At 42.2% G+C, this 8,677-nt stretch overlaps 1 protein-coding gene across 1 annotated transcript in view; it reads left to right on the top strand.

Annotated features, from left to right (window-relative positions):
• Positions 1-8,677, top strand: part of DDR2 (discoidin domain receptor tyrosine kinase 2) — a 63,926-nt gene that overhangs the window by 7,013 nt on the left and 48,236 nt on the right. The window lies entirely within an intron of this gene.

Here is an 8,677-nt window from a genome sequence, read left to right as displayed (position 1 = left end):
TTTTTTCCCCTACATGGTGAAACCTGGCCATAGCAGGAACAGAAATTACTATACTCTCTCTATGACATATTGTGAAAGGGCTTCTTATATGGAGTAGGGTAGAATAAAAGAAAAATTTTTAAAAATGGGAGGTGGAAGAAACAAACATTTGCTTCTGCATCTTCTGGGACACCGAAGGAGAGAATTTTTAGATGCCTTGGAGAAATTCTGCAGGTTGGTTTTCTAGTTATGTTTGGCTGTCTGAGGCCTGTATTTTACTTGGATGTCATGTTATGTTTTGGGGACCCTGGTCTTGTAGGATCTCAGGCAGTTTCTCTTTCCTACAGGGTGTGGCCATGCTCAAAAATAGGTATGTTAGTCCCCTTCCCCCAATTTTTTAAATTACATGTATATTTTAACTTTAAATTGAAGTATATAATTGTATCACTTGTCTTTTACCATAGTAATGCTGCTTAACAACTTATGCAAAACTGGTGATTTAGTCTGGTCTTTGTTGGACTATTCTTCTGGTCTCTTTTGGATTCATGCACATATCTGGGAGTAAGCTGGTTATTGGCTCATTGAGGATGGCCTTGGCTCTGACAACTGGGGCAACTTTGCTGTGCTCTCTTCCAGCAGATTAGTATAGATATGTTTTAATGGAAATTGCACAGCAGCAAGAGCAGAAAGGGAAACATGCAGCATGTTTCAAGCCAGTGCTTGAGTCATGTTCTCTGAGATATCATTGTCCAAAGCAAGTCACGTGGCCAAGCCCAGAGTCAGAGTGGGAGAGCACAAAAAATTACACAGGGAAGGTCTGAATACCTTCAGGGAAGGGAAGGGTGAAGGGTTGAAGTCATTTTTTTCATTTTGCCACAAATATAAATATAGGAAAGTAGATATAGCATAAGTGCTCACTTTGATGAATTTTACAAACTGAGCACATTGATCTAAGCAGTATCCAGATTAAGAAACAGAACTGGGGCTTCCCTGGTGGCGCAGTGTTTGGGAGTCCGCCTGCCGATGCAGGAGACGCGGGTTCGTGCCCCGTTTCGGGAGGATCCCACATGCCGCGGAGCGGCTGGGCCCGTGAGCCATGGCCGCTGAGCCTGCGCGTCCGGAGCCTGTGCTCCGCAAATGGGAGAGGCCACAACAGTGAGAGGCCCGCATAACGCAAGAAAAAAAAAAAAAAAAAAAAAAAAAAAAGAAACAGAACTGTACCAGCACTTCAGAAGCTCTCCTCACACTCTCTTTCAGTCACTTTTCCCCACCCTCACCCCAAGGGTAGTCATGATTTTGTTTTCTAACAACATAAATTCATTCTTCCTGGTTTTGTACTTTATTTAAGTGGAGTCATCTTTTGTGTCTGGCTTCTTTCATTCAATATTTTGTTCATGATATTCATCCATATCATTGCATGCAGTTGGTGACTGTCTCCATTGTTGTATATTATTATTTTATTTGAATATTTTATTTATTCAGTCTACTGTGGATGGGAATTTGGATCATTTCCAGTTTGAGCTCATTATGAATAAAGCTCCTGTAACCCTTCTTGTAAAGGTCTTTTGATAGAGGTATATACTCAAGTCAAAAGACTTGAGTATATACCTAGAAGTGGCTTATATGTTTCATATAATCTGTTTTTCTACGTGTGGCCAAAGAGTTTTCCAAAGTGATTTTACCGATATACCACCCCATGGCAGTGTATGAGCCTTCCAGTGGCTTCATTCTATATTTGAATTCCTGAGGGCATTTTCATTTCCTCTCCTTCATATAGCATGAGTGTACATTTGTGAAATGCTCACCTTATTACTTTCTTATAATAAGCTTAGTTGGTATATCCCAGATCTGAACTTTGACACCATTCTTTCATTTTTCTGCTTTGTATTCCTCTCACCTAGTTGAAGTCTGGTTGCCTCCTACTACATTTACCAAGCCCAGTGTCATTCTCCCTGCTTTGGTCTCCAAGGAAGAGTTGCTGTGAATGCACAGAATGGTAGGATGTTTTGGTGCTTGGCGCACTCATAGAGACTGGTATGACATGAGGCTATTTAAATGACTAAAGCAAAAGAGCTAGCCATCTGTGTTTGACAACATCGCTGTAGCCCTGGAACAGAAAACAGGCTGTTTGAAGACAGCAAGCAGTTATCTTTAAAACGTTTCCCCCCATTCCTGGCATCAACTATTTCTACTGGCCCTTTCTGCCAAGGAAAAAGAAATAAAGGTCTTGACTTGCAAAGAACTTTATAGGAACATGGAATATTTGAGGTATGCTGAGGGGATGATACTTCCCTCTACCATTTCTTGTATTTTACCAACTTAAGCTGGAGACAAGCAATGGGAAGCAGTGAGTCTAGTCACAAAGCTTGGGGCTCATGGAGGCTTAGGGCTCACACACACTGATGAACTCAGAGTAGGTACATAATAAATGCATGTTGATTTAAGGATGACTTTTCAGAAGTCCTTATTGGTGTCGCTGAAGGACTGAAAGTAATAGAGTAAATTCTTGGCCAGTTAGATTTTCCCCATAGGCTGGCCATTTGGTATAAATAGATGAAATGTTGGAGTTAAGTCAGGAGAATTGGGTTGTAAACAAATCTTATATACAATCTATTGTTAAATATTGAAATATGTTTTAATGGATTATTAAGTGTAAATATTGTTTGGCAAATAGTAACTGGGCTAATCATTAAATTCAATTAATATATAAAGTCTAAAACAAACACTGATTTAAGCTCATTTTGAAGATTTCACCATGGCCATTTGTCAGTGAGCCTTCTGTCTTAGTATGACTTATTCATAATAAGGATATTGAATATTTAAAAATATCAATCTAGACAAAGAAGCAGAAGCCAACAGAGGGTGAATAATGTTGCTATTTAGAGAAATTCTCTACAATTGAGATCACAAGTGTCCTGCAGTTGCCACCCCCATGGAGGCTGCAGAGTAGTGCTAGTGTGATACAGGTCAAGGCACGAGGGCAGTTGGGCTGGTGGCTCACTGCTCTGAAGCACTGGAGTTTTGACAGTGGCAGCAAAGCAGGTAGTGGGTCAGGTGATGTTAGTAGCATTTCCAGTAGTGGCAGTGTTGAAATTGGTATTGTCACCATGGGCTGCTGTGGAAGGTTTGCAAGTCCATATGGGAAATACTGACGTACAGGTGTGTGTATATAGTCTTGAAGTGTGAAAAATGTGCCTAGCTCTCTTCTAGCTGCAACAGTGCATCAGGGATTGGGATCTACTGACTGTCAGTTCAAGGAGGAAGTCATTGGAAAAGTTTGAGGCAGTTCCCTCTGTCAACATCTTGTCTCAGGAGAATCATTTAGCTATTGGCATCTGCATCAAAGAATCATACCAACAATTTCTGAACAACATTTCTACAAATCATTAAATGATTTAGATATTATTAGAACATTCTAATGAATGATTTGTAGTTCATTTGGAAAATAATATTTAACTCACTTAGAAAATTATTTTGAGAACAATCCTAGTTACAATCCTGGCTTGGTTTTTTTTTTTTTTTAATTGAAGTGTAGTTGCTGTACAATATTATAGGTGTACAATGTAGTGATTCACAACTTTTTGAGGTTATACTCCATTTATAGTGGCTATATTCCCCATTTTGCACAGTATATCCTTGTAGCTTGTTGTATACCTAATAGTTTGCACCTTTTAATCCCCTACTCTCCCCTCTGGTATGGCCCCTCCCTCCTTCTCTCTCCCCTCTGGTAACAACTAGTTTGTCCTCTATGTCTGTGAGTCTGCTTCTTTCTTGTTATATTTACTAGTTTGTTGTATTTTTTAGATTCCACATATAAATGATATCATACAGTATTTGTCTTTGTCTGACTTATTTCACTTAGCATAATGCCCTCCAGTTCCATTCATGTTGGTGAAATGGCAAAATTTCATTATTTTTTATGGTTGAGTAGCATTCCATTGTATATATACACCACATCTTCTTGATCCGTTCATTTGTTGAAAGACATTTAGGTTGCTTCTCTTGGCTTGGTCTTAAATTAGTTGCATAACACTACTAAGTCATTATATTTTTCTTTGTACTTTCTTAATCCTTTCACCAGTAGTAAAATGAAGTTGGATTAGATAATGTATGAGATCCTTTGTCACAAACCTACTATGATTTAGTGGTATGGGAACTTTACTGCCCATATTGGAAGATATTGCTAGGCTTTGGGCTTGGAAACAGGGTCCCTGAACTTGCATGGCTATTCTTTGTAAGAAAGACCATTTGTCCCCAGCTCCCTGCCACTTCCCAGGCTCAAGGATCTAAAGTCTGAACTTCAGAAGAATCTTGCCTTTAAGGCTAAGCACATAGGAGATAGCTGATGAACATTTTTACAATTTAAATCCTAAAATGCTCCCTAGTGAGAGGTTGAGTCCAGAAACCCTGCCCCAGCCTAGCCTGCAGGAGCTTCATAGTACTAGAAGCCACCTTCTCTAGGGCATCTTTTTCTCTAGAGGTGGGTCCAAGAGGAGACCTTTTAGACAGAAGAAATAGCACAAGCAATGGCTGGGAGGGAGAGAGAGTACACATGCAGGGTGATGAGCGAAGGACCCAATAGGGCAGTTTTCCATCCTCCAGTAGGGTCCGTGGGTCAAGAACCCTCTTTCTTAACTTGGGCTGGGGCTACTGGACTTAATAGGAGAGCCAAGGCTACCTCCATGGGAAATGGACACCTCTAGACTCCACAATGAAGTACAAGAATACTCCTGGCTATTGAAGTCGTTTGATCAGTCACCAGGGTCAGGCTCCTCCAGAATGTATAAAACCAGTGTTTCAGTGGATATTAAGGGTCCAGAACCTTGTGGAGTTCCAGGTAGGAGGAAGTAATAGAAGTAACCTGGTTATTCTGAAAACCTAGTCCTGAAAACCTGAAGTCCTGTGGACTCACTCAGCCAACTAGATCACTGCTGTATGTGAAGAGCACAGGGGCAATTGTCCCCACTCTCCTGACTTGGCTTGTGACAACTACTTGTGGTTGGAAAAGGGAGAAACACCTCTTCTCCCCAACAGGTAGCCCAGGCATTTAGGATCCATGGTACAGAGCCAGGGCAGGGCAGTGCTGGGACTTCCCATTTCCATCTTGGATTTTCCCCTCATAGGAAGCAGGCAACTTGCTAGCAGTTCAGAGCTCTGGGGTGGGGCAGTTCTCCTTTGGTATCTAGAATGTTCCCACTTTGAAAGGAGGAACAAAGACATTAAGGGTTTGAGATTCAGAGAGGAGTTCTCCTACTGGCTCCAAATTGGTTTTTGGTTCATCCCTGTGGTTTTATTCTTTCCAGCATCAGTCCTGCATTCAGTGAGTTCTTAGGGTCTAGGGACCTAGAATCCTAGGCTATTCATGATGCAATGAACCTTAGAGATATTTAAGTCCTCCCTTCTCACTTTACAGTTAAAGGAACTGGGCGTCAAAGGGGGTGAGTGATTTGTCCATGACTGCACACATAGCTAATGGCAAAGCAGGGACCCCCAGCTCCTGTCTCCCAGCCCCAGTTTTCTTCCACCAGACTACCCACTCCTCTGGGAGCCATTTGAGGAAATGACCTTTCTCTAATAATCATGTATAGCTGGGCAGCCTCATGGTTTCCTTTCTGTGACTTCTGATGTACATTTATGGGGGTGAGAGGTAATTTGGGTTTGAGGGACAGCCTGAAGCCAAGGAATAGGGTAAGACGACAGGATCCTATAGAGGTCACACTTGGAACCTCGATCTTGTTAGCACACTCAGCAAGCAAGGCTAGAGCTAGAAGCCCTTCAGGACCAACTCACCCTTGCAAAGAAACCAAAGTACTGGAGATGCTATGGTGCTTTCTGCACAGAGTTGTCCCCTTCTCCCCACTCCCTCGTCTCCCACCAAGGCTGATACCTGCTACATTACTAACACACGCTTCCATACTGAAAAATCATTTCTGTTTCCCAGGGTTCTCATTATTCATTTTCTCCAGAGATGTGCTGAGAGGGTTTATGGGGCCTCAACTGTTAATCAGAATGTGGTGCTAGTTCCAGGTTTCTGAAACCAGGCCTGAGGTGCTAAGGCTGTGTGTTTGTACGTATGTGTACTTGTGTACTTCATATGGCTTGAGCAGGGCCCTGGGAAGGCACCTCCTGGGTTGAATTTCTCGTAAGTGAGCAATGCTAGCTGCTGCCCAGATTGGCTCTTTCTTGCTTGTATGTTTGTTTGTCGAGTCTAGCCTCAGGGTGGCCTTTGGTATCCTTCCTGCCAGTAAAAGGATCTCTCTCTGGGGATAACAGGAACTCATTTGCCTTTTAAGCACTCTTAGTTGTGCCAAATGGGGGAAAAGAGAATGCAAATTTTGAAGAAGAATACCAACTAATATTTAATGAACACTTAATATATTCCTGGTACCATTCTAAGTGGCGTCAACAAATATAATCTTCACAATCATCTTATGAAGTAGGTGGTATTGTTATTCCAGTTTCACTGAGGGGAAATTGAGGCCCAGGAACATTAGGTAACTCAAGATTATAGACCTAGCCAAGTGGCAGAGCTGGGATGTGATCCTCCTCCGGGGAGCACATTCTTGACCTCTGTGCTCTACTGCCTCCTGGAGTGTTAGACTCATTTTATGTTTGTGCTACCCAATCACATCAAGTCTCCAATGTCAGGCTGGCTGAGATGGTGAAGGTGTGAGAGTGACCCAGAGATAAAGGAATTTGCCAGTCTCAGTGAAAAAAGGAAGGGAGAGCACTGAGCTCAAGTAAAGGCACAGAGCCACAAATAGCAAAAACAAGAGGGTGGAGGTGGTTGTCACCGAGGGGTCATAGGGCAAAGATGAGGTCAAGGTGTTGCCAAAAGCAGGAACCACATGATTTTGGCATCCTCGGTATGTGACAAGTGCTTTCCGATCAAAGGCTTTGCCTTCACCCAGTGATAACAAAATGCTGTGCCAATGTCTTCCCTCCCAGGATGCACGTTCCTTTTGCTGTAAGATTTCAACAGATCTGGGATCAGGACATTCTAAAATCTAAACAAGCGATAAGCTTCTCTGGGCCCTCTTTCTAGATTGTCCCCTAAATTGGTGTTTCTTCTTGACCCTGAGGTCATATTACAGACAGCGTGGAGAGTATGTGCTGACAGCAGAGTGTGATGACAACAAAGATGGTGAAGAGACCACGGCAACTGAGAGGTCTAGATTCTAGTTCCAGCTCTGTCACTATCTAGCTTAGTGACTTTAGCTAAATCTCTGCACCTCACTTTGCTCCCTTATAAAATGGGAAGAATAAACTCTGCTTTCTGCACTTCACAGGGTTACTATAGGGAGACCAAATGAGATAATGAAGTCAGTGGGCTTTGGAAAGTAATATGCAAACATCAAGGGTTGTGATTTGTTACTTTTGGAAGAGAAGGAAATTAAAATAACCCAAAAACTGTAAAACAATAGTTTCTATCAAGCAGATGATGGGGGAGGAAAGAGAAAAAGCGTTCATTAGTGACTATTATCGTCTCTTGTGGTCTCCAAGAGAGACTCAAGTTACCTTTGGAGAATAGGGGTTTCTAACAACCCTGAACTCCGGCCATCCTAATTCCAAGGGATTCAGGGCCGTGTGCCCAGGCTGAGCCTATCCATGACGGTGTATTTTTTCTGGGGAGAATAGTGTGATTGTTGACTTAGCTCTTAGTCTTAGCCAACAGGCCTCTGAAGAGCATGGATGTGGTAAGATAGCCCTCCCAGAATTTTCCAGTGGTTTGGACACATACACAGTAAAGTAAAGCAGAAGTTAAGACATTCAAAACAATGAGGGTTTTGGAGTGGGGGGGGGGGCTTAAGTGGGAGGTGATGAGTTGTTAAAAAGTATGCAACTTCTCTTTTTCCTGCTTCACAGATGTTTATGACTTTGGCTATTGTCTTGTTTGGTGTGATGTCGATCTCTTGTGTCCTCATGACAGACACCTATCACAGTGCTTGGCCTATAGAGGCAATCAATAAATATTTGAGGAATAAAAAGAAGGCAGGAAAGAAGGGAAGTTAAGAAGCTCCCAGGCTTCTCTGTTTTTTTCTACAAAAATGGATCTAAATTATGCCATGTGAGACTTGATCTCACAAAGATGTTCAGAAGCTGAGAAGAGGCCATACGATATCATCCCTTTAAGTGACGGGAGTGCAAAGTAGAAGGGTGATAGACTGAAGTTCCCTGAGCTGCAGCTACTAATGTGCAGTAAAGAGGTCCAGCCTCTGATGTCCGAGGGCTGAGAGCCCTTCGCCTTGCAGAGGTAGAGTGCAGCCTCTGCTTATTCCTAAAAGCTTAAGGTCTCCCTCCTTTGGCCTGTGGGCAGAGCATTTTAGTGGATGTAAATAAAGAAAAATGTGCTTAAGTTTACCCAAATACGTGTAAAGCTTTTACTCTTGACTTTTCAAGGGAGGGATTCAGATTTCATCTTTCGGGTGCTGTAAGCTGCAGTCAATATATCGGGTCTAACAATGAAGAGTATCTTCTATGTATAAGCATTGCTAACTTAAGACATGGTTCATCCCGGCATAAGAGAAGCCCTGGCTATGGGGACAGGCTAAAACCACCTTGAGAAAGCTATAATATTAGTTTGTTTGTTTTTAGTAGGTTAGACCAATACTTAGGACTTTGTCATAGCTTTTCTTATTGAGGAACTTGCTCAATAGTGATGGATGGCTATCCTACTACTGCTACAACTACTAATTAT

Source organism: Lipotes vexillifer, unplaced genomic scaffold (genome assembly GCF_000442215.2).
Source record: "Lipotes vexillifer unplaced genomic scaffold, Lipotes_vexillifer_v1.1 scaffold1048, whole genome shotgun sequence".
In the NCBI taxonomy this organism is placed as follows: domain Eukaryota; kingdom Metazoa; phylum Chordata; class Mammalia; order Artiodactyla; family Lipotidae; genus Lipotes; species Lipotes vexillifer.
This window is presented reverse-complemented; position numbering and strand designations above follow the sequence as displayed.